This window comes from Ambystoma mexicanum, chromosome 4p (genome assembly GCF_040938575.1).
Source record: "Ambystoma mexicanum isolate Mex_15411 chromosome 4p, UKY_AmexF1_1, whole genome shotgun sequence".
NCBI lineage: Eukaryota > Metazoa > Chordata > Amphibia > Caudata > Ambystomatidae > Ambystoma > Ambystoma mexicanum.
Genome location: NC_090927.1, coordinates 980363721 through 980388918, shown reverse-complemented (window position 1 = coordinate 980388918; position 25198 = coordinate 980363721).

The window sequence follows — 25198 nt, the reverse complement described above, 5'->3', positions numbered from 1 at the left end:
TCTGAAAAACAAGATTTCGTCCTGAAGAGTGCTAGAACTATAACAGCAGAACACTAGGGATGGTGTTCATGTAAATCCTGTGCCGAAACATATGTAGACATCTAGAAACGAAAATCTATGTGTCTTTATACAGCATTAAGACTCCCGTGCTGTGCATTTCAAACATGTTCCCCCGAATAAAACAAGACAATTAATGCTTTGAAAATGAATTTGTCAAGGTGATTTACTACACCCTGTCACTTTACTAACTTTAGACACTATGAGTAAAATATGTGTTTTTGCTGGACTTTTTAATCTTTGTGTGATTCTAACCTACTTACATTGGAGAGCCACAACCATGGCTTTCCCCCTCCCCCCATCAAGGGGAAGATTTGTGCTGTGGAGGGAGTTGTTTCCAGTCACCTGTCAGCAAAATCAAGTGCGAAAAATACAAGTACCAGAATCCTCAGAGCTAATTAATTTGTTACACCTGAAACAGAAATGCATACCCGCCTGAAAAAACACAGAAACTCAGCCTCTCTGAAGATTGTTGAAGTCATGAAAACGAGCGTTAGGAGGAGAAGCTAAAGAATGGTAACAGAGCGCCTGCCTTCACATCTTTAATCATTGTTCCAGGAATCCCGGGCTCACAAGGCAGTGCAGCAGGGCCATCATGCCTTACATTGGAGAGCCACAACCATGGCTTTCCCCCACCCCCCATGAAGGGGAAGATTTGTGCTATGGAGGGAGTTGTTTCCAGTCACCTGCCAGCAAAATCAAATGCGAAAAATACAAGTACCAGAATCCTCAGAGCTAATTAATTTGTTACACCTGAAACAGAAATGCAGACCTGCTTGAAAAAACACAGAAACTCAGCCTCCCTGAAGACTGATGAAGTCATGAAAACGTGCGTTAGGAGGAGAAGCTAAAGACTGGTAACAGAGCGCCTGCCTTCACATCTTTAAACATTGTTCCAGGAGTCCCGGGCTCACAAGGCAGTGCAACAGGGCCATCATGCCTTACATTGGGGAGCCACAACCATGGCTTTTCCCCTCCCCCCATCAAGGGGAAGATTTGTGCTGGGGAGGGAGTTGTTTCCAGTCACCTGCCAGCAAAATCAAGTGCGAAAAGTACAAGTACCAGAATCTTCAGAGCTAATTAATTTGTTACACCTGAAACAGAAATGCAGACCCGCTTGAAAAAACACAGAAACTCAGCCTCCCTGAAGATTGATGAAGTCATGAAAACGTGCGTTAGGAGGAGAAGCTAAAGACTGGTAACAGAGCGCCTGCCTTCACATCTTTAAACATGGTAAGGCAATCAACCCAAACCATTTACACCTGACTCCACTTGACAATAACTTCAGGTATTAAAGGTGTGATTCTGCCAAGAAGTGCGAGGGAGCTGGGATTGCTGGTTGGAATGTGAAGACAGCAACACTAGAAACCTGGGAGGACCAGAGGAGAACGGGACCCCGAGACGCTGGCCCGGTGTAGCAGAGGGTTTGCAGCGTGGCAGAGGTGGCCATCTGGCAGGAGAGACTAGTCTGTGAGAAACTGCATACACGTTATATCTCAGAAAGTTTCTTATGGTTAGACATGTTGTCGAAAATGGTCGTTTTGTATAAAAAGGGAGGAGTGTTGTATCACATGACAGCCCGCCGTGACATAGCATGTCACAGCGCGCTGTGTTTAAAGACGTGCCGGCCAGCAGCCCGGCATTCCGGAGCGGGGACCTGCTCTGTTAAAACGCTGTCCATGTCTTCACTGCCTGTGCAACCCAGGTTAGGTGCACCACGACCCTGCAGAGTGTGTGAGTGGGGACCCACCCACAACAGCTATGTGCTGGATAGTCTTGCAGATTAGGCTGCTAGATGTATGTCACGTTGATAAAGTCCATCGAAGCAGGAGCCTGGAAATGTTTAGGAAAAGCCACAATATCAAAATAAGGGGAGACCCACAGAAATGCGGCATTATACACAGTTGGTACTAGTCTTCTGGGAAGGTGGTTGAGTGATGCCCGAGGTTGAGTTTCACGAGTCTTCAACTTTATTGGGCCTTACGGTTACCTTTCTGGGAGGGATGGTCCCCATGCCCCAGTTGTTTTCCCTTACCTCTCCCTCCCCCCTCCACTACATTGCACTATCCTCTCCCCCAATCCCTGCATCCTGTTTGTTTTTGTTGGGCTTCTTTATTATTAAGGATTAGCATGTTCGTGGTCGTGTGTTCCAAAAATGCATTTCCTGATTATATTTTAAGCCGGCAGGATCCCTTCTAGTACACCAGTGTCAAGCTCGGCTCTGTGGTTCTTATGATGGGGATCTGCAGCAAACTGGTATTACTTGGAATGGAGGTGAGTAGCAGCGGGAAAAGTAGTGAGCTGAAAAAGGCCTCCAACCTCCAGGTTGAGGACACTGCTCTGCAGTCCGCTGCATGTTCCATCAAGCAATCGGATAGATGGGTTCCTCTTTCGGGGCGGGTGGGGGGAGGGGCGTGATCTAGCAATGCACTGGGGGACAGAGTAGGGACCAGGGGCACTGTGTCAGAATAGCTAAATGATCCCACCGCGTGATAATGACACCAAGACCAATTGCAATGACACCGAGACCAATTGGGGTCCATAACTTGACTCCCTAAAGAAGGAGATTAGAGATAGGGTGGGGACGCGGGAGGGAGGGACAAGAAAGGGAGTAACATGCATTGGATTAATAGACTGAGGTGGATGCACCTGCAATTGGACACAACAGTCAAGACTTGAGAGGGCATAAGAGTCTACGCGTTTCTAGACCAGTCCTATGTTCATGTTTACTGTTTTATTATTTGGGATGGCGCCCACTGCAAACATCATTTTCTCCATGTGCTGACAGAGCAGTAAGAAGCTTGCCCATCGGTTACAGATAATACTAACCTACCGCTGATGCAGCAATGCCAAAGCGTGGCTATAGACTATGATGTTAATGTTGTTCATTATAATGAATCGCACTTTTGTTTCTTACATGCAGATTACGGAAAAAAAAGCTGCAAACATAAACCACCATGGATTTACTGTATACTTACATTTGGAAAAGGAAGGAAGGAAGGAAGGAAGGAAGGAAGGAAGGAAGGAAGGAAGGAAGGAAGGAAGGAAGGAAGGAAGGAAGGAAGGAAGGAAGGAAGGAAGGAAGGAAGGAAGGAAGGAAGGAAGGAAGGAAGGAAGGAAGGAAGGAAGGAAGGAAGGAAGGAAGGAAGGAAGGAAGGAAGGAAGGAAGGAAGGAAGGAAGGAAGGAAGGAAGGAAGGAAGGAAGGAAGGAAGGAAGGAAGGAAGGAAGGAAGGAAGGAAGGAAGGAAGGAAGGAAGGAAGGAAGGAAGGGAGGGAGGAAGGGAGGGAGGGAGGGAGGGAGGGAGGGAGGGAGGGAGGGAGGGAGGGAGGGAGGGAGGGAGGGAGGGAGGGAGGGAGGGAGGGAGGGAGGGAGGTAGCTGTTGCTCCCTTGTCTCTAGACGCCATATGTGAATCGTAGCCCATTGTACTATGGCTATGAAGAATCAAATTAACAGATATTTGCTTGATCCCAGACACTCCCAGACTGCCTGGCAGGCCTTACTAGGGACTTTAAATAGCTCGGCCCTTCTTTAAATACGCTGTAACTTTGAGGGAGTTTGCATGTTTCGCTCCCGAAGTTGGCTCTCTCCGATTGTGCGGGCATCGCTGGAAATCAGGCTTCCTGGTAATGATTGCCTTGTCTACCAGACATGACAATTTGAACTTGTCCTTCGGATCAGTGAGCAGTCAGTGGAAGCAAACTTGTTGTCTTTTTAATGACCCCGATCGGTGCCAAGAGGCCGCATTTTTCAGGCTCCGCTGCGGTGCTCGGTGACCTACGAGTGGAACCGCATACATCGTTTGTGTATGGCGATTTTTGTGAACCGTGACGGCTCACACTATGAAAGGAGGTGTTTTATGAGGGATGCCATATTTTGGCCTGATTTGCAAACAAAATAGGGACGCGCCTCTGTGGCATCGACTAATCGGAATGGATTTGAAAAGAGAAAGCGCAAATATGTGCACAAGTTGGAAAAAGATCACGTGCACAGTATTCCTGCGAATGCACGAATGTTTGGACAGATCGGATCATGTCACGTTTTTACATAGAGCTTCATGACTAATTCCTTACGCTTCTAAGCACTGTAATGATCTATGTTATTACCTGAATTAATAGTCTTCATTTATTTGACCTTGAAAGGGTGAGGCGTGGAGTACACATGTGAACTTGCAGAGTGCTGCCTGACCTTTGCTGGAGGATGCTTCACTCGTGAGCTCCCCAACTGTTCTAATTGTGATCTGAAGCTGAATGGAGGGCACAGAGGAAAAGAGGAATACAAGTTGGTGTACAAAGCCCCCAGCAAATACGAGTGAGCAAATCATTCGGTCACATAATTAGTCATGACTGGGTTGCCTTAATCCCCACGACAGGAAAAGTCTAGCTCTCATCACGCAACCATATCCAGTCCCCTGCTTTAGTGGCTCTAGACTTTGCCATCCCAGGAAAGTTCTGCTCTAGAGCGAGCCACCCGTTCTTGAGACCACCTCGCATGCATACAGGTAACCAACCCCGGGTGCGATGCAAGCGGCCCTACTAGCACAATCATATCCCACACCTCTCTTCCCATTTGGCGCTTTGCCCTCTGGATTTGTTTGTCTTTTGGTCGTCTCCCTTTTTCTTCCACCTTCCCTGCTAACCGTACTCTTTCCCATCACCTCCTTTTTCCCGAACCCTACTCTCTCTTGTCCAATGTCTGGCAACATCTTGGTGAGGTGACAAGGCGTCAGCTTTTGGACAAGCTGAAAAAATAAATTCCCTGATTGCGTCCCCCGCACACTGTTTGTGGCTCAATAAATAAGGTCAACTTTCTGGATAAAGCTGACCCCACTTGTGGGTATGTTAGAAATAGGGATCAATTGAGACCAAAAGCAGACCCTGATAAGGGAGACCTTCCAAACACGAATTTTCGCTCTTTGCTTTTTTTCATAATAGACCTTGTTTGAGAAACTCGATCCCAATAACACTGGCATCATTGAAAAAACACTGTGAACAGAACAGGAAGGACAATAAAGTAAGTGGGCTGCCACTGTATGCAGAGCATTAGATATCACTAATAATCAGATGCATTATCAGAATTTAACCTAAATAATGCACTTTTGCCAAATACAGAACTGAATACCATAGGATAGAGAGAGATTCCTTGAAACCCATTGGGGAAAACCGTTACAGAAGATACAGTAGCGCATCTGGTACGCATATAAAGTCAGCACCCTTGATAAACATAACCAATGTTCCCATTTCATATGATGTTTTTAATAATTACCTCAGATTTGAAAATATGGATGAATAGATAAGTCTATGATAACAGCGCTCTGCAGATAATTTTGGAAAAATAGTCAAAACAATGTAAAGTAGGATGTATCAATTGGCATGAATATGGATAAGATTGATATGACAGCTATGGAATTGCATTTATTAACCAGTACCACTGAACCTGAAGAATACAAAGGTTAAAGGGATTTTGTTCCAGATGTTTAATTGTACGATGTCTAAACAAACACTTGAGCCAATTCTGAGTATCAATGCTGAGTATACAATGAATTTGTTTGAAAAACGAAGTATAATTGAAGACAAATTTGACCCAAAATATTTGACAATTTTATAATTGTACAATTTTTAATCTTTTGGGAGATTTTGCTTAAAACTGCTCCTGAAGAAGAGAAATAAAATCTCGAAACGCGTTGGACAATAAAAGGCTTCATTTGAAAAAATGAATTTGCTATTTATTATTTTGTCTCTAAATAATTGAAAAAGAAATGGCATTGTGTTTTTTTGATTCATTATGAAGAAAATAATATATAAGCTACCCATAACTATCCAGAAAGTTGGGGTAATTTATTGAGCCACAAACATTGTGCAGGGGATGCGAGTTCCCCAAATTAGGGAATTTATTTGTCAATTTCCCCTAATAAAACCATATGCCAGGGCTGTAGTTTTCTCCTCTGCACCTGAAACACCAAGTCCAAATCAACTCTAAAACTGATTATTCTTACCATTAATTTCTAGTGAACTAATCCTCAAACTAAAGGAGTGCAGGGTACTCTAGGAAAACAGCTTTTGGACAAGGCCAGGTGCTGTAAGAACACTACGGTGGTGATGGGTGAAGTATTAATTTTGGTTAACATACATAAACATACATCCATAAAACAAAAGGTGCCTGATTCAGCGGCAATGATGCTGTAAATATTGCATGCTTAACTGCTTCATTGCCATGACAAGTATTGCTAAGGGGAGTAAAGAGGACATACAATAGGGAAACATAAGAGGCAATTCGGTACTATACATAGTCTCTATAGGCATTTTCCCTTGAAATGCTGATTTATATATGTGTCCGATTTCTTCTCGTGATATGCAGAGACATTATTTGCCGCCCAAGCATTAGTTTCCCATTTTTCTGACAGCGTGCAGTGGGAATTTTGCATTCTCTGTGTTTCTCAGGAAGCCTTCATTTTCCTGAAAGAACCTGTCATGGATGACTTTTTTCGGTTAAGAACTAGTCTATTTCCCTGGGTGTTCGATAACAACCCATGGGGTTCTCGTTCACACCACACTTTTCAGGCCGACCCACCATTTTGGGTTCTGTCACAGGGTGTCTTGAGTGATTTGTGAGGCTATATTTCTTGGACCCGAGCACTTTGTCTGAATAGGGAAAACGTTCAGCTCTAGTTTCTCTTTTGGTCTACGTACAAATGTTCTGGATTTTTAAAGACTTGTCTCACAGCCTCATTTTGATGAGGGTGCTTTCCCTCATCCACACCAAAATTAACACGTGGAGTGAAAATACTGGTAGAAAATCCACTCTATATGGTTCCCCATTCCATGCAAGGAATCTGACTACATCCCTGCCGGCATCAGCAGTCAGATGCCGGCGGAGAAGCAGACATCCTTCCCCACTGGACTTGCTTTTTAGAGGTAGTCCACAGGGAGCTGCTGTAATGGCAGCCATCATGTCATGGGACTGCCCCAAACTGATGCCCACCATGCACACATGCGCACAAGGCTGAAATAAATTTGCATCATCCACAAGGAGTGAATTTAGTATTGAAAACCTGGGGTCCGCTCTCATGCCAGTGCCTAAATCAGCTCAAATAAGGATAATGAGGAGAATCACCTAGTCATCGATGTGGTGGGGGTCTTTCTGACGTATTTTCTGGCACAATCAGAACAACCCTTTAAGTTTTCTTTAGCATTCTAGTTTATTACAAGCTACATCTGACTGTGGAGTGACTATGACTGAATATTTTGCAGGGGTTACCACTGTAGTATTCATTTACAGTTGTTAACCCGACACATTGATTGATGCTTGCTTTCGTTTAGAGGGATGATTCATATTTGGCATTATTGGAGGGACAAATTAAGGATTCAGCTTCATGATATATCTGCCATTATCTCAAATAGTCTTTGCCAATACCAACCAAACAGACTTCTGATGATTTTCTGCTCACTAAATTTAGCAAAAAAAGATTTGGTGGAAAAACCTTCACATTTATGATCTCCAAGAGTTGGAACACATGTCCCAAACTTCTTCAAGAAGATGTTAATCAGATAGTATTTAGGAAAATACTGAACACCTTTCAATTTTCACACTCGTAGGTTGTAGTTCCAGCTAGTGACTGGTTTGTATGGTCTCGCTGATGCCTTAATCTATTGGCAGTGCAAAGATACCCAACTATTTATTTATGGTTTGCTTGTATACTGCAAGTAAACTACTTGCTGTATACAAGCAAACCATACATTTTTCCAAGCGCCCATAGGGTGAGGGGAGGGAACAAGGGAGTGAAATACGTTACAAAACACAATAAGTAATAAGAGCACTAGAGGCCAAAGGAGGAAGGACGAGCATACTATGCCATGTGAGTATTCAGAACGTGCAAGTGCAGCAAGGAAAAAGGGCAGAAGGTGTAAGTGCTGGGGAGTCCGGGCTCATGGGTGAGCCACACATGAAGTGCTTGGGTTGAAGAGTGGTGCTACAATGCCAGGGGCTACATTAGGAGGAAGTGCGAACCTCTGAGGTGGAAGGTGTTCCAAGGCAAGTGCTGAGGGTAGACATGAGCTGGGCAGATTGGGTGTGGGAGGTGAGGGGCCCTGAGGATGCATAGGGGACCCGGACACCAATCACAGCAACTGTGGGATTAGCAGAGAAGACAAGAAGGGAAGGAGGAGGTGAAGAGGTAGGTCTTGAGGAGGTCCCTGAATTTAAGAAAGTCCAGCTCAAGGCGCACGGGGAGGCTTTTCCATAGGAGGTAGCCAGCTGAGGAAAGCGTTCAACCACCTACCCTCTGTTTAGCAAAGCGCTTTACACACAAAGTGTTGGTGCCAGAGCAACTAAGTGGTCTAGAAGGAGAGTATTTAAGTAAGATAAAGTAGCAGAAAATGTGATCCCCGGGTACAGACAGCCTTGTGGATGATGCAGTGGGATTTGACTTTAATCTGTGAAACATCCGGGAGCCAATGAAGGGTTGATGCAGTCCCTGGGTTTAAGACCAAGGATAAATCTTGCTGCTCTATTCTGGATTACCTGAAGGGGCTGCAGAGTGGAAGACGGTAGATTCAGGAGGAGGCTATTGCAATAGTCAAGCCTAGAGAGAACCAGGGCTCGGGTAACATTGAGCCTCTGGGGAAAAGTGAGAAAAGGGAGAATTCCTTTGAGAAGGAAGAGCTGAAAGTGGGACTTCTTGGCAATGTCCTTAGTGTGAGGAAAGTAGGAGAGAGAGGAGTCGAAGATAACTCCAAGGTTTCTGGCTTCAGAAGAAGGAGCAGCACCAGAGCACAAGAAGGAGGGAGCAGGGGTAGCAATAGGAAGGATCTCAGTGTGGCAGGCGTTGAGGCAGAGATCGTTGGAGGAGCACCAGGACTGTATGGCAGATAGGCAGCCAGGGATACTGGACGGTGCAAGAGGTTCAGCAGGAAGTTTGAAAAAGAGCTGTGTGTCGTCTGCGTAACACTGGAAGTTGGAGGAGAAGGAGGAGATGTCAACTGCAAGCAGGAATTCTTCAGACCCACTGCCCTCCTCCGACTCATCACCTGTTCAGCTGGAATCCGTGTTGAAAAGGACTGGTTCTCTGTACTGATATGGAGACGGTGTTGAGTGCCCACCACGGTAGGAAGCCACAGTGTCCACTTGTGAGCTGTAGCTCCTGTGGCCCCTCCACCAAGATGGACGAAAAATGAGGGAAAAAAGCCTTAGGCTAAAAAAAAAAAAACACTGCAGACAGAGTTCTTCTTGGTAGGATGTTGCACGAATAGCAGGATGCAGTCGATCCGGAAATCACTGCAGAGATGGTATGTAGACGCAGGGATACCGGAGAGTATGCAATCGTCAGGAAGAGTCCTTGTGAAGAGAAGAGCAGGTAAGCCGCTGCACAGGAAGCAAATGGAGCCGCGGGTTGAGTGCCGGCTGGCCGGGTGTAGAGCAAGGACGGCAGGAGGCAGAGTAAGTAATTGTTTAGCATGAAAGGTAAACATGAACGGAAATAACAGTAAACGCCGAAGCGCTTGAAAGAAAGAGGAAGGAAGAAGAAGCGAGTGAAAAAGGCGCAAAGGTACGCGAAAGAAAGGAAGAGCAAGAGGGACCGAGGTCAGGGGACCACGGCGGAGAAAAAACAGAACTCCGTAGAGTAATCTCAAAAGAGAGCGCTGGAACCAAAGCACAGGAGTGTGCGAAAAGTGAAAACTCTGATGTTGCAACGCGCGGAGTGCCGGGAGGACCGGAAACATATACCTCCCACCATGCTGCGCGCTAGCAACGTGCGGAAAAAGACTAGACCATCCCCTAACAAATAGAAACAAACGTGGCGGGATAATCAATGGCCGCTCCATCTAAAATGGTTCCAATGGTTCCAGGAACCGGTGGGCATGACAGGAGATGAGGCGTGCAAGCAGGGCAAGTTAGATGGTAAAGAGCAAAGGGGAGAGGATAGAACCCTGGGGGACACCACAGGTGGAGAAGGAAGTAGGAGAGGAGAAGGTGCCCAATAAGACTTGGGAAGAGCGATCACTAAGGAAGGTTGTCAGCCAGTCCAGTGCCCGTTTCGAGATGCCAAGGGTATTGTGGAGCCTTTGTTTGTGGATGGAATGGTTGACTGTTTGTTTGTTTGTTTGTTTATTCATTTGTTAGGCGCACCAGACTCGTGAGTAAAAGGGCGCAACAATATGGAAATGCAACGCTTACAAAGGTTACGAATATACACAGAAAACAGTATTTAAATAGTAACGAGAAATACAATATTTACATGAATACAAGGTATACACAATGTACAGAATAGAGGCGAAGACAGGGAATAGCCAATGTAGTTACAGAGATAAGCGATAGACACTGTGCAAAGGATATCTATGCCAAAAATGGGGCCCTTTATGTAACACTTAGGCTCCCGGGTTGGTTACATTACACAAGGTCTTCAGAGTTAACGCAGTACTGCACTATTAATGCAGGATGGACAGGTCTCTTTGGATGTGGGCAGATCCCCAGTGGGTAATGAGAGACTAGGGGTCAGTAGTGATGATGTGTTTTATTACCTTTTTCCTGAAATGTAGGTAGGGTTGGTCTGCTCTAAGATCCTGAGGCAGTGAATTCCAGAGTTTAGCTGCCTTGACAGTAAAGCTATTGCCACCGATAGTGGTGAGCTTATATTTGGGTATGGTCAGACAGTTAACATTCTCAGTTCTGGTAGGTCTGAGAGAAGTTATTCTCTGGAGTTTATCTATAAGGTAGCTGGGGGCTACGTTATTAAGGGATTTGTAGGTCAAGGAGAGTGTTTTTAGTTGTATTTTGTTAGATGTGGATAACAATTTATGTTGGCGTCTCAAGGAGGAGATGTGAGTTTTCTTGTTTATGCCTAGGGCCGCTCTTCGGGCGTTATTCTGAAGTGTTTGGAGCTTTTGTATGGTAGATTTATTGGCACCGCTGTATAAGGCATTGCAGTAGTCAATTCTGGAGAGTATTAGAGCCCTCGCCAGGATCAGGCAGCTATTGTCAGAGAGGAACGGCTTACCAGCTCTGAGTAGCTTACAGGTGTAAGCCATGGCAGAGGTGAGGGATTTGACCTGTTTATCAAAGGACAGTGTGGAGTCCAAGTAGAATCCAAGGGTTTTTACTTCCTTGGAGACTTTGATGGTGTTCCCGTCAATATTAAATGAGGAGATTTCTTGGCCTAGTTTTTTTAAGATTAGCCTGCAAGCCCAGAATTATAAGTTCAGTCTTATCATTGTTCAAGCACAGGACATTAGTGGACATCAATGCTTGGATGATAAGGTAAACTTTGTTCACTAAGCCCTTGTCCGTGCTGTAATCCCCAGAAAGTGGGAGGAGAATCTGGGTATCATCTGCATAATTAGTGTGGGTGATACCCAGCTGGTCCAGATCGTCGAACAGTGGCTTCTTGAAGATATTGTAGAGGGTAGGCGAGACGCAAGACCCTTGAGGGACACCGCATAGGATAGGTGTTGGGTCGGCAGCTACTGAGGGGGAGAAGACTCTCATGGTTCTCTCACTCAGGAAGGACTCGATCCATTTGATGGCGCCCGTGGAGAAGTGGGCTGCAGAGTCGAGATGCCGGCATAAGACCTTGTGATTGACCAGATCAAATGCGGCAGAAAGATCAAGTAGGAGCAGGAGTACTGTCTTACCTTTGTCTCTCTGCTCGTCTATTTGGGACTTTAGGTCTATTAAGTCTGTCTCTGTTCCGTGTAGTGGACGGAAACCAGATTGTCTGTTGCCTAAAAGTTTGTGCAGTTCAAGGTGTTTTTGAATTTGGATGTATACAGCTTTATCCAATATTTTCAGTAGAAATGGGACCGTGGTGATGGGCCAGTAGTTAGTGGGAATAAGCGCATCTAATGTCTGTTTCTGAAGGAGGGGTAGCACCCAGGATTGTTTGAGGTTAGCAGGTATGGTGCCTGTGGCAAATGAGGCATTTATCAGTTTAGTGATGAATGGGGAGAGGTCTCTGGCAGCATCTTTTATTAGTTGTGCTGGGCAAATATCGCCTTTGCAGTTTGAGGGCTTCAGTGATAGGATAATTTTTTCTACCTCCAGGATAGACATTTTAGAGAAATGGAAGGTAGTATTGTGTGCCGATGGTGAAACGTTAGGCAGGAGGGTGTTAGGCGAGTGCTGTAGGTTCAGTGCTTCTTTTTTGTTTAATTTTATTCTGGGGTGTATTAATTTTATTAGCTAAGGCATGTTGGATGTCTGTACACCAGGATTTGTCCTTGGTGCAGACATCAGGTATAGCAATTGGGGACTCAAGTTCTTTGAGTATAGAAAAGAGTTCTTTCATACTTGAGTTAGAGTTACCAATACGCTCGTCGTAGGAATTACGTTTAGCTCTGCAAATTTCCTTCTTGTAGTGTGAGGAAAGTGAGGTTAATTTAGCTTTATTCTCATTAGAAGGCCAAAGTCTACAATTGGTTTCACTTTTATTCTTTAAGGTGCGAAGGTCTATAAATTGTGGAGTGAACCATTTATTTAAATGGGCTATTGGTTTGCTAGGTCTGAGTTTGACAGGGGCGATTTTATCCAGTGTGGTGAGCATGATGTTGTTAAATTCCTGAACTAGGATGCTAGGGTCAATATTTTCTGGTAGTGCGTTGAGGATGGGAAGAATGGGCGGGATAACTTTCTCTACAGTGATGCTTTTTTTACTTCTAGTTGAACATGGTGGCGCTACTGGTTGAACCAATGGAGTAGGTCTTATAGTGGATAGGTGGAAGGACACCAGAAAGTGGTCTGTCCACGATAATGGCAAGATGGATGAAATGGTAGCTAAGCAGTTAAGGTCCACTATCCAGTCCAGTATTCTCCCTTTTAGGTGGGTGGGTTTATTACCTTTTTGGGTAAGGCCTAGTGCGTTGATAGTGTTGGCTATATCTGTTGCGTTTTTATCCATTTGGTCGTTAAAACCTAGGTTGAAGTCTCCTAATAGGAGTAGTTGTGAGGTAGGTTTAAGGTTATTCATAATTATGTTATGCAAGTCTTCCTCAAAGGTGCCAAGAGGGCCAGGTGTGTCATGATCTCTGCTTCCAAAAGATCAGGACTTGCCCGACTCCCTTGGAAGCAGACCCATAACCCCGGTTCCGAGTGCCAGCCAGTCCCAATTGGGACCTTTTGGACCCTGTCCTGGCGCCAGTGGCACCAGGCTCATAAAGATGCCCAGTCCCAACGCTGGAAGCGCCGGGCTCATAATGCTTGGGTGGACTTACCTGCAGCAGACCATGCTGCTTACTTACCTGCCAGTTGAACCCCTGATCCTCTTCTGTTTGGGACTACTTTTCCTGTTGGGTGGGGCAGGAGCCACTCCCTAGGTTCAGAACACTGGAACTCTTCTGGAAAGCAGGAACTCTTTTCTTAGGCGTGGCTGTGGAAGGAGACACCTAAGCACTACAGGAGGCTATTTAAACCACACCCGATGGATGAATCTTGCTTTGCGTTATTCTGCATTCTCTGCAGCAGAACGCTCATCGTGTCTTCTGCTTCTGATCCTGGGCCTAAGGGAACAAAGGCTTACCATCCTGGAATCCAGTCTTCAGCAGCACCTGTAAAGACAAAGAAAGAACAGGTTAGCACTACGGTCTTCAGTGGCAGCGCATCTCTTACCTGGTCCATCGGCTGTCACCAACGCCTCGCGCTGCATTCCGGCATCTGAAAGACAAAGGCTTACCTACTCTTCGCATGCTCCGGAGGTCTTCGCACTGCATTCCGGCATCTGAAAGACAAAAGCTTACCAGCTCTTCGCACGCTCCGGAGGCCTTCGGCGCTGCATCCCGCATCTGAAAGACAAAATAAGGTGAGTTTAAAGACATTGGGCAACTTTATTACTCACGTGCCATTACTCCTTCCCACGCCGAATCCAGTGGGTATTCCAGCACCCTTCAGCTTCTCTAAAGCTCCGAACTTGTACCTGCAAGATAAAAGGGACAGTTAGTGCGCATCGTGAAGCAGGCTACAAGCGCTTACTTACGTGCTTCCAGGCGCTTCTATTCCTCACGCGGGTTCGATCCTCAACTCTCATCAGCCCGCCATCCGCCATCACCGGAACCCTGCAAAACAAGAGATATCATTACAAAAGACTTTTAAGACATTTGAAGTGCCCAGAACTTACCGTTCGTGCAGTTAACGACGGACAGCAGTCCTCTGAGGTCAAGAGGCCTGCACCCTTATCCAGTGAAGAAACTGGTTACGGCACCCTGCCCCGAGGCAGATGGAGAGCTCGGCGTTCACTTACCTAAGGTGAGGGCGTTAACCTTTGGGGTTCTACAGGAGAAGAGAAAGGGAAGAGGAGAGAGGCACCCAATAACCCCAGTTCAGTAATCCCATATTTTCTATCTGCAGACATCTTACTCTTCGAGTCAGACATACAGTGCACAGAGGTCCAGCCCAAAGAGCCAACCGTGTGTTACAAATCACCCTTGAAGATACGGCATTCACCCAGTCAAGACCGGCGCCTCTGCGGGAATCAGGTGAGCGTTACAGAACGCAAACCCTACCGCAAAACTCCCACCCAGGCGCTATGGAAACCTCGGATACCGACCAGCTAGCCCAGTTACTTGGGGAACTAAGAGCAGAAGTGCATGCAGCCCGTCAGGAAACTAATGCTCTAAGAAGGGAACTGATTATTTCCAAGGAGCGAACAGACGATCTCGCTAGACAATTGCTACAGTCACAAGTCAGACAAACTCTGTTACCCGCATCAGGGGCAAATCTTCCTTCAACATCCTCTACGAACCCAGTGCAGATCAACCTACCTGGGAATGTACCTCTGGCTCCGCCCGAACGATTTTCTGGTGACCCAAAGAGGTTTGCAGTATTTATTAACCAGTGCCGGTTGCACTTCTTATGCCGGCCAGCAGCCTTTCCAACTGATCAAGCTAAGGTAGCTTTCGTGCTTTCGTACCTTAGTGGCAATGCGGCAGACTGGTCGATCCCTCTAGTTAATCAAGATGATCCGGTTCTCCATGATTTTCAAGCTTTTCAGCTCAGTATGGAAAAACTGTTTGCAAGACATTCACAGGGGCAGGCCTTGGACAATGAGCTCCTTTCATTGCGACAGGGTAATCAAGACCTTTTGGCTTATATTGCGTCTTTCAACAGACTGATAGTGGAAACTCGATGGCCTGAGGACAAAAGGATTACGCTGTTTTATAGAGGTCTACGTGGAGAGCTCAAAGATGTGTTAGCCCAAGTAGTGAATCCCCCGCAAGACTGTTCGGACTATATTGACTTAGTCGATCAAATTGACCACAGACTGCAGAACAGGAAGGCCGATCGTTCCAAGTTTGATGCTCGAGTATTTTCCAAACCACCAACTCCTACCAAAGGAGTAGACTCCGGGGAACCCATGCAAATAGGGGGCCTGAAAGGACCACTAACACAAAAGGAGCGAGAAAGGAGAAAACAGCTGCAATTATGCCTCTATTGCGGAAACTCGGGGCACTTTCTTCGAGACTGTCCGGTGAAACCAGCCAAGAAGGCAGTAGGAGCTGCAGTTACCAGGGTCACAAACTCTGAGCAGGGAAACAACCTCGCCCGACAAGAATAGAGGTCCTCTTGCCGAGCGTTAAAACCAGTTCCGTGACCTCGCATTTCGTGATACATATGGTCCTCATTAGCCCTGAACATCCGGATCGATTACATGCGATTGAAGCTTACGTCGACAGCGGTGCCATCGGCAATTATGTGGATCATGAAATGGTTTTGAGGATGAATCTGACTCTTTGTCCAAAGGCTGTAAAGGACGTCATTACTACGATGGATGGTACAGAGATAGCCTCCGGACCAGTAACGCATACCACCCAAGAAGTGACGCTAGTAAGTCAAGATGGACACCATGAGAAGATCGTGTTCGATGTGATCAAGGCCCCTCAGTTCCAGATTATTCTAGGAATTCCTTGGTTAGAGAAGCACAATCCTCAGATCGATTGGCGAGCAAGAACGGTTCAGTTTCCAGAATGTGTCTCTACTTGTCACCCTCGACCTGGTGTTGCACTGGCAGCAAGTTCCTCGGAGGCTCCCCAGTTACCTCCTGAATACCTAGAATTCCAAGATGTTTTCCGGAAGGATCAGGCTAACTCTCTACCTCCTCATAGGTTTTATGACTGCCAGATAGACCTGATACCTGGATCTACTCCTCCTTGTAGTAGAATTTATGCCCTCACCGAGCCTGAGAATCTTCACCTCCGACAATACCTGGATCAATACCTAGCGAATGGGTTTATTCGTCCTTCCAAGTCCCCTGCTTCCTCAGCTTTGTTCTTCGTTCCAAAAAAAGAAGGGGACCTTAGAACTTGTATAGATTATCGCGCTCTGAACCAGATCACCGTTAAGAATAGATATCCGTTACCTTTGATCCCTGAACTCCTGGACCAAGTCAGAAAAGCATGCATATATACAAAGCTGGATCTTAGAGGAGCCTACCACTTGGTACGAGTAAAAGAGGGCGATGAATGGAAGACGGCCTTCCGCACCAAGTATGGGCTATTTGAATATCAGGTCATGCCCTTCGGACTTTGCAATGCCCCGGCCGCCTTTCAATATTTTATGAACGATGTCCTCAGAGAGCTCATAGATGTGTGTGTTGTTGTTTACATTGACGACATCCTCGTTTATTCTTCATCGGAAACTGAACATCGGAAACACGTGAAAATGGTCCTCGAGAGATTGCGTCAACACAAACTTTTCGCTAGGTTGGAAAAATGTGTTTTCAACGTGACTGAAGTTGAATTCTTGGGATTCACATTATCACCTAGCGGAGTGCGTATGGATTCAAAGAAGGTCGATGCAATTCTCAAATGGCCATCGCCATCCTCCGTAAAAGGTGTTCAAAGCATGTTAGGCTTCGCTAACTTTTACCGCAGGTTTATCCCCGAATTCTCTCGAATAATCTAGCCAATCACCGCCTTGTTAAAGAAAAACAAACGTTTTGAATGGTCTACCGAGGCGGAACAAGCTTTCCAGAATTTGAAGACTAGATTTATCTCTGCACCGATCTTAAAACATCCTCGCCCAGAACTTCCCTACATCGTTGAAATTGATGCTTCGAGCCTTGCCATGGGGGCAGTTCTATCACAAAAGGACCCAGTAACCAATCAGTTGCATCCCGTGGCATTTTGGTCCCGCAAATTCTCGCCTCCTGAAATCAATTACATTATTACTGATAAGGAACTTCTAGCTATCAAGTCCGCCTTTAAGGCTTGGCGGCATTATCTTCTGGGGGCCCGACACACCGTTACTGTGATTACAGATCACCAAAACCTGCAATATTTGAAAACCGCAAAAGCTCAATCCTCTAGGCAACTCCGTTGGGCACTATTCTTTGCCGAGTTTGACTTCATAATTACCTATCGACCTGGTACAAAAAACGGTAAAGCTGATGCCCTTTCTCGGATGGGAGTGGAAGAACATTTGATCAATCCTAAACCTGTACCTATCATTCCCGAACAAAGAATTCTAGGTGTAATCGCCACACAATCCATAGAGGAAGTTAAGGATAAAGCCAGGCTACTGGTAACTCCAGCAGACATACAGAATTGGCATCTGCAGGGAAAGGACTTTACGGTGAAGGACAACCTATTATATTTCCAAGAACGGTTATACCTGCCCAGTACAGATTTACAGAAAAAGGTAATCTCTTGTTATCACGATTCTTTAATGGAAGGACATCCCGGTATGACCAAGACCTCGGAAAAGATCAAGCGCTACTTCTGGTGGCCGTCTTGGAAAAAAGTTGTCAGAGACTTTATAATGTCCTGTGGAGTATGCGCCCAAAACAAGAGTCAAAAGGAAAAACCAGCCGGCCTCTTACGCCCTATTGACAACCCGCCTCGCCCTTGGCATACGCTTTCTATGGACTTCATCACCGATCTATCTCCATGCTCCGGATACAATACGATCCTAGTAATCGTGGACCTATTCTCCAAGATGGCACATTTCATTCCACTCAAAGGCTTACCAACAGCAGCAACTCTGGCCCGAGAATTTCTCAAAAACATCGTCCGACTGCACGGTTTTCCTTCAGTTCTAATTTCGGATCGAGGTAGTCAATTTATTTCACATTTTTGGCGAAGTTGCTGTCGGTCGGCTCAAATTGATGTGAGACTTTCGACCAGCCACCACCCTCAAACCGACGGACAAACCGAGAGGACCAATAAAACTCTGGAACAGTATTTGCGCTGCATGCTACAACAAACTGAAAAAACTTGGAAAGATATCCTTTGGAAAGCCGAATATGCCTACAATAACTCTGTCCACTCGGGAACTGGGAAGACCCCGTTTTTTCTTTTATACGGTAGTCACCCTCGAACCTCGGAGTTGGATCCACTCCAAGATCTTGGAACACCAGCAGTAGACCACCTGCATTCTACAATCACCCAAGCCTTTAAGGAAGCCGTTTCTCACCTTCAAAGGACTAAAGAACAATACAAGAAAGGAGCAGACCAACATCGGAAGGAAGCCCCCCAATATCAAGTAGGAGATCAAGTCTGGTTATCCACCAAATATCTACCTCTAAAAGGACCACGCACATTCAACCCAAGATACCTTGGTCCCTATTCCATCACTACCATAGTAAATCCAGTAGCGGTCAAGTTGGACTTGCCCCCTCACATGAAGATACATCCGGTCTTCCACGTCTCTCTATTAAAACCCGTGCAACCTCAAACCCGACTAACTACATCTCCAAAACCTATTCTAGTTGATGGAGAACTCGAGTTTGAGGTCAAAAGCATCCTGGATTCCAAGATCTCCAAATCTAAACTATTTTACCTGATTGACTGGAAAGGCTACGGTCCCCAAGAAAGATCCTGGGAACCTGCAGAATATGTCCACGCGCCTTGTCTAATCAAAAGATTTCATCGAACATTTCCTAACAAGCCCAAACCCCCGGAGAAGCCCGGTTTGGGAGGGGCCTTGAGGGGGGGTGCTGTCATGATCTCTGCTTCCAAAAGATCAGGACTTGCCCGACTCCCTTGGAAGCAGACCCATAACCCCGGTTCCGAGTGCCAGCCAGTCCCAATTGGGACCTTTTGGACCCTGTCCTGGCGCCAGTGGCACCAGGCTCATAAAGATGCCCAGTCCCAGCGCTGGAAGCGCCGGGCTCATAATGCTTGGGTGGACTTACCTGCAGCAGACCATGCTGCTTACTTACCTGCCAGTTGAACCCCTGATCCTCTTCTGTTTGGGACTACTTTTCCTGTTGGGTGGGGCAGGAGCCACTCCCTAGGTTCAGAACACTGGAACTCTTCTGGAAAGCAGGAACTCTTTTCTTAGGCGTGGCTGTGGAAGGAGACACCTAAGCACTACAGGAGGCTATTTAAACCACACCCGATGGATGAATCTTGCTTTGCGTTATTCTGCATTCTCTGCAGCAGAACGCTCATCGTGTCTTCTGTTTCTGATCCTGGGCCTAAGGGAACAAAGGCTTACCATCCTGGAATCCAGTCTTCAGCAGCACCTGTAAAGACAAAGAAAGAACAGGTTAGCACTACGGTCTTCAGTGGCAGCGCATCTCTTACCTGGTCCATCGGCTGTCACCAACGCCTCGCGCTGCATTCCGGCATCTGAAAGACAAAGGCTTACCTACTCTTCGCATGCTCCGGAGGTCTTCGCACTGCATTCCGGCATCTGAAAGACAAAAGCTTACCAGCTCTTCGCACGCTCCGGAGGCCTTCGGCGCTGCATCCCGCATCTGAAAGACAAAAGAAGGTGCGTTTAAAGACATTGGGCAACTTTATTACTCACGTGCCATTACTCCTTCCCACGCCGAATCCAGTGGGTATTCCAGCACCCTTCAGCTTCTCTAAAGCTCCGAACTTGTACCTGCAAGATAAAAGGGACAGTTAGTGCGCATCGTGAAGCAGGCTACAAGCGCTTACTTACGTGCTTCCAGGCGCTTCTATTCCTCACGCGGTTTCTATCCTCAACTCTCATCAGCCAGCCATCCGCCATCACCGGAACCCTGCAAAACAAGAGATATCATTACAAAAGACTTTTAAGACATTTGAAGTGCCCAGAACTTACCGTTCGTGCAGTTAACGACGGACAGCAGTCCTCTGAGGTCAAGAGGCCTGCACCCTTATCCAGTGAAGAAACTGGTTACGGCACCCTGCCCCGAGGCAGATGGAGAGCTCGGCGTTCACTTACCTAAGGTGAGGGCGTTAACCTTTGGGGTTCTACAGGAGAAGAGAAAGGGAAGAGGAGAGAGGCACCCAATAACCCCAGTTCAGTAATCCCATATTTTCTATCTGCAGACATCTTACTCTTCGAGTCAGACATACAGTGCACAGAGGTCCAGCCCAAAGAGCCAACCGTGTGTTACACATCACCCTTGAAGATACGGCATTCACCCAGTCAAGACCAGCACCTCTGCGGGAATCAGGTGAGCGTTACAAGGTGGTCTATATATTAGGTGCATAGTAACGGATTGGGAATTACTTATCTGAAGTTTGGCAGTGAGAACTTCACATGATTGTGATAGATGGGTGGGGGCTAGTTATTACGCTGAGGGGTATTCATGTTCAAAATCGACAGTGATAGCCACAAGTCTCAGGTTATGTTTATGGTTGGTTTTGAGGTTAGTGGCCGGTAGGGCTCTTCTCAAAGGTTCATATAGTTTGGCTAGTCTGGCGCGGAGTCTGTCATTTCTAATAGACGTGGCGCATGGTAAAGGGGCGTAGGATCCTGTCTCTAGGGACCTATGGTGTATAGATGGATTGGATTGCGCCACATTTATAGGGATTAGCATGCTGGAGTCTAGGATAGGGACTAGTGACTGAGCATTGAATTCTTGGCTGCTAGAGTCCACATGCATGGCAACAGCCATAGTACAGAGCAGTATTGCTATGTTTAGCATCCTTCCAATACCAGTATCAGAGATAGGGAATTCAGTAGCCACTAAGTGACGCAGATAAGTAGGTAGAACTAGGAAGTGACTAACATGATTCGGTCAACAACATTGGGCAAGGCATATCATGGCGCAAACTGATGTCAGTGCAGTGGTAAGGCATGGCCATAGTGACGGCAGTAATATGTCACCACAGCTAACAAGGTCCAATAATGGCATTCGGGTAGAAGCTAAGGCACACATGCAACAGTAATTAATGTGACTAGGAGTATGTGACACTTAATGTGACTAGGAGTACGTTACACTTAAGCGCAAGATAGGTCACTCTAGGAGGTGTAGCTTAAGCACTGTAAGTACAACCGGGCACATAGGCTAGGAATACTGTAGAAACGGCCAAGGCAGAATCAGGTTTGCTAAGGCAATATAACGCAGGCAAGAATGGTGGGGCTAGATAAAATGCAATAATAGGCAGATTTGATTTTACTGGCAGTGTAGCACAAGCTGGGTAGGCAGGGCTAAGCAGTATGCAGCAATAGGCAGATTCGATTTTACTGGCAGTGTAGCACAAGCTAGGTAGGCAGGGCTAAGCAGTATGCAGCAATAGGCAGATTCTATTTTACTGGCAGTGTAGCACGAGCTAGGTAGGCAGGGCTAAGCAGTATGCAGCAATAGGCAGATTTGATTTTACTGGCAGTGTCACTGACTGTGTCAAAGGCAGAGGAGAGATCGAGAAGGATGAGGTCAGATGGGGAGTTGTAGTCCAGAGATGCGAGCAGTTCCTCACGGGTGTTCAGAAGAGCAGTTTCCGTGCCTCTGGATGCTCGGAATCCAGATCGCTTGTTGTGGAAACCATCAACAAGTTTGGTGTGTGGGTTGAGATGGGGTAATGCCAGCTACTCCAACAGCTTACCCAGGCAGGGGGTGACGGAAATAAGGCGTTAGTTGGCAGGGCAGGTATGGTCTGCTGAAGGGTTTTTCGGGAGTTGGTGCACAAGGGAGTGCTTAAGGGAGGAGGGGAAAGATCCAGTGTCAAAAGAGTGATTGCAGAAACCAGCGCGTGCAGTGGCAAGGGAGCCAATGTTATGCTTGATGATTCTGGATGAGCAAGGGGAAACCTGTTTAAAAGAGACCTTCATGGAGCGGACAACTCTGGTAACTTCTTCAGGTGTGACAGGGGAGGAGGAGAAGGAGAAAGGAGGAGGGTGAGGGGACAAGGGAGGCAAGGGGTGAGGGATGGGTTTGGAGGTTGGCTAGCAAGGGAGTTTAGGATGTCCTGAGTTTTGGTGGTGAAGTGTGTGGCCAGAGGGCCTTGGAAAGAAAAGGGGAGCAGACTGCGGAAGGGTTGGCTAGTTCCCTGCAGACCGTTTTGTTGGTGCACCAGAATCCTGTGTCTGTATTTGGGCTCTTTTCTTGGCATGGATGGAGAGTCTGTATTGCCTTTGAAGCAGGCGGCAGGCCAGTCTGTCAGAGGGTGAGCTTGAAGTGTGCCACTTCTGTTCCACCACCCTGCACTTTCGTTTCAGGGCTGCAAGTTCAGAGTCGTACCAGGTGTTATGCTTCGAGGCAGGTTTCAGGCGGATCCTCATGACTGAGTCAAGAATGTCAGAGGTATTGGTGATGCAAAGGTGGAGGTTGCTGAGAGCAGAGTTAGAGGTAGTATCAGAGGTAGGGGGTGAGGGGGAATGAAGGTGGAAGCGAAGGCAGCATCTGACACTCATTTCATCGGGCGGATGTTAGTGAACGAGGATGGAGGGGTGTTTGGGTGGGCCAAAGGTATCCAGGTGGCAGTAGAGATGAGAATGGTTGGACCAGGAGAGAGGGTTGACCAGTGGAGGGGAGAGAGAGAGGTCAGAGTGTATGGGGGCGTCCAGAGTGTGTCCAGCTGAGTGGGTTGGCCCAGAAGGTAGAATGGAGAGGAAAAGAGAGGTGCAGAAGTCCGTGAAGGGAGTGGATGCAGAGCCAGGGGAGTCCAATTGGATATTGAAATCTCTCAGGAGGAGGAGGTTGGAGGTAGATGAAAGTAAGGAAGAGCAGAAGGCAGCCCATCCAGAGAGGAACAGGGTGGTAGCACCTTGGGGGCCGGTAGATGGTAGCAATGGTCTGGGTGGAGATGGGAGAGATGACCAATTTGCAAACCAGGCTTTCAAATGAAGAGTAGTGCTGGGTGGGTACAATAGAAGCAGGAATCCACTCAGGGAAGATTAAGGCAACCCAACAGCTCCCCCCCTGCCAGTGTGGTGAGACCGAGGTTGAACCCATCATGGAGGAAGGAGTCAAAAGCAGTGACTTAGCTGGCATTGAACCAAGTCTCGTTAAGAGCCAGCATGTCAAGGTCAATGTCTTCCAGAAAGAGGCAGATGTCAGGAGAGTGTTTGTTTGCTGAGCGGGCATTAAGATTCACCAGATAGAGGAGGTCTCTGCCTTTGAAAGTTTTCTGAGGCGGTGTACAGGGGCGTGGTACAGCAGTCAGAGGAGGGAGAGAGAGAGAAGTGGGGGTGATGCATGAGAAAAAAGGAAGGTAATGAGAGAAGGCAGGATCTGGTCAAAGAGAAGGAGGTTGGGTTGTGGACCCTGAACCAGGATAGTGCCTGTGTGATAGACATTAACAAAGACATTAACAAAGCAACAAGAGGATGAGAAGCCGGCCAAGAGAATTTCCCACTTTGTGCCACCGTTAATGGTAGAGGATGTGGAAGGAGAGAGAGTGGAGATGAGATGGTGGGCCATAGATCTGGAGAGAAGACAGAGAAGAGGATATCAGTGAAAACCTCTCTGGAGGAAGCGCTGACATAGGTGCCTGCAATCGTAAGTCCAGGGTTTGCACTCAATATGTCTCTTTTTGTGCTTTTTTCTACCAGACTTCGTGTGAGAGGGTAGATAGGTGATAGTGTAGCCATTAGAGAAAATAGGAGAGATGGAGAGAGCCATAGTGACGGCAGAGGATAGTTGAGGAATGAAAGAAGAGTGGCTGCACAGCACAGTTCTAGCTAAACTAACCAGGTGCCCTAGTGGAAGTAGTCACAAGGCATAAATGCAATGCAGAAAGGAATAGAGTATCAAGAAATAAGAGGTGCACAGATGTAAAGGAAAACAGATCTTAAAATACAAATATTCTTTTTAAAAAGAGGCACAGATGCAATGCAAGAGAGGTGCACAGAAGTATGCACACACAGCCAAGATCGAATTTCCTTTTTAAAAAGAGGCACAGATGCAATGCAAGAGAGGTGCACAGGTGTTGGAACACACAGCCAAAATCGAATTTCCTTTTTAAAAAGAGGCACAGATGCAAAGCAAGAGAGGTGCACAGATGTGGTACACACAAAAAAAATCGAATTTCCTTTTAAAAAAGAGGTACAGATGCAATTCAAGGGAGGTGCACAGATGTGGTACACGTAGTCAAAATAGAATATTCTTTTTTTAAAAAAAGAGACACAGATGCAAGGCAAGAGAGTTGCACAGATATAGTTACACACAGCCAAAATAGAATTTCCTTTTTAAAACGAGGCACAGATGTAATGCAAGTGAGGTGCACAGATGTGGTTCACACAACCAAAATCGAAATTCCTTTTTAAAAAGAGGCACAGATGCAATGCAAGAGAGGTGCACAGATGTAGGTGCATGCATCCAAAATCAAATTTCCTTTCAGAAAAATAGGTACAGATGCAATGCAAAAGAGGTGCACAGATGTGGTACACACAAACACAATTGAATTACTTTTTTAAAAAGAGGCACAAGTGCAATGCAAGAGAGGTGCACAGATGTAGGTATATACATCTAAAATCGAATTTCCTTTTTAAAAAGAGGCACAGATGCAATGCAAGAGAGGTGCACAGATGTGGTACACACAACCAAAATTGAATTTCATTTTTAAAAAGCGGCACAGATGCAACGCAAGAGAGGTGCGCAGATGTAAGGTACACACAGCATAAATGCAGTGATGGGAGAAGAAGATTAGTAGTGGCAGAAAAGGTAAAGTACAACTGCAGAGGAGGAAGGTTCAGTCGGATTGGTGGAGGAGGCAAAGGAAGAGTACAGCCATCACTCACTTCAGGTAATGCAAGGGTGGTAGAGGTCCATGAGGCAAGTTTGGAGGCCGAAGCATAGCTTGTGGATAGCCTTCAAGGCTCTCCTCTGCCCAGACAGGCACAGACAGGGCCTTATGTACAGGCCGTGCATGCAGGGACAGATCTTATTTCCTGTCCCGGCAGCGCTTCAGAAACATATAACCATGTGCTACATGCAGGGATTGAATTCTACAATGAACACCCGCACAGTACACGATTTCTGCATACAATTCTTTGAATTC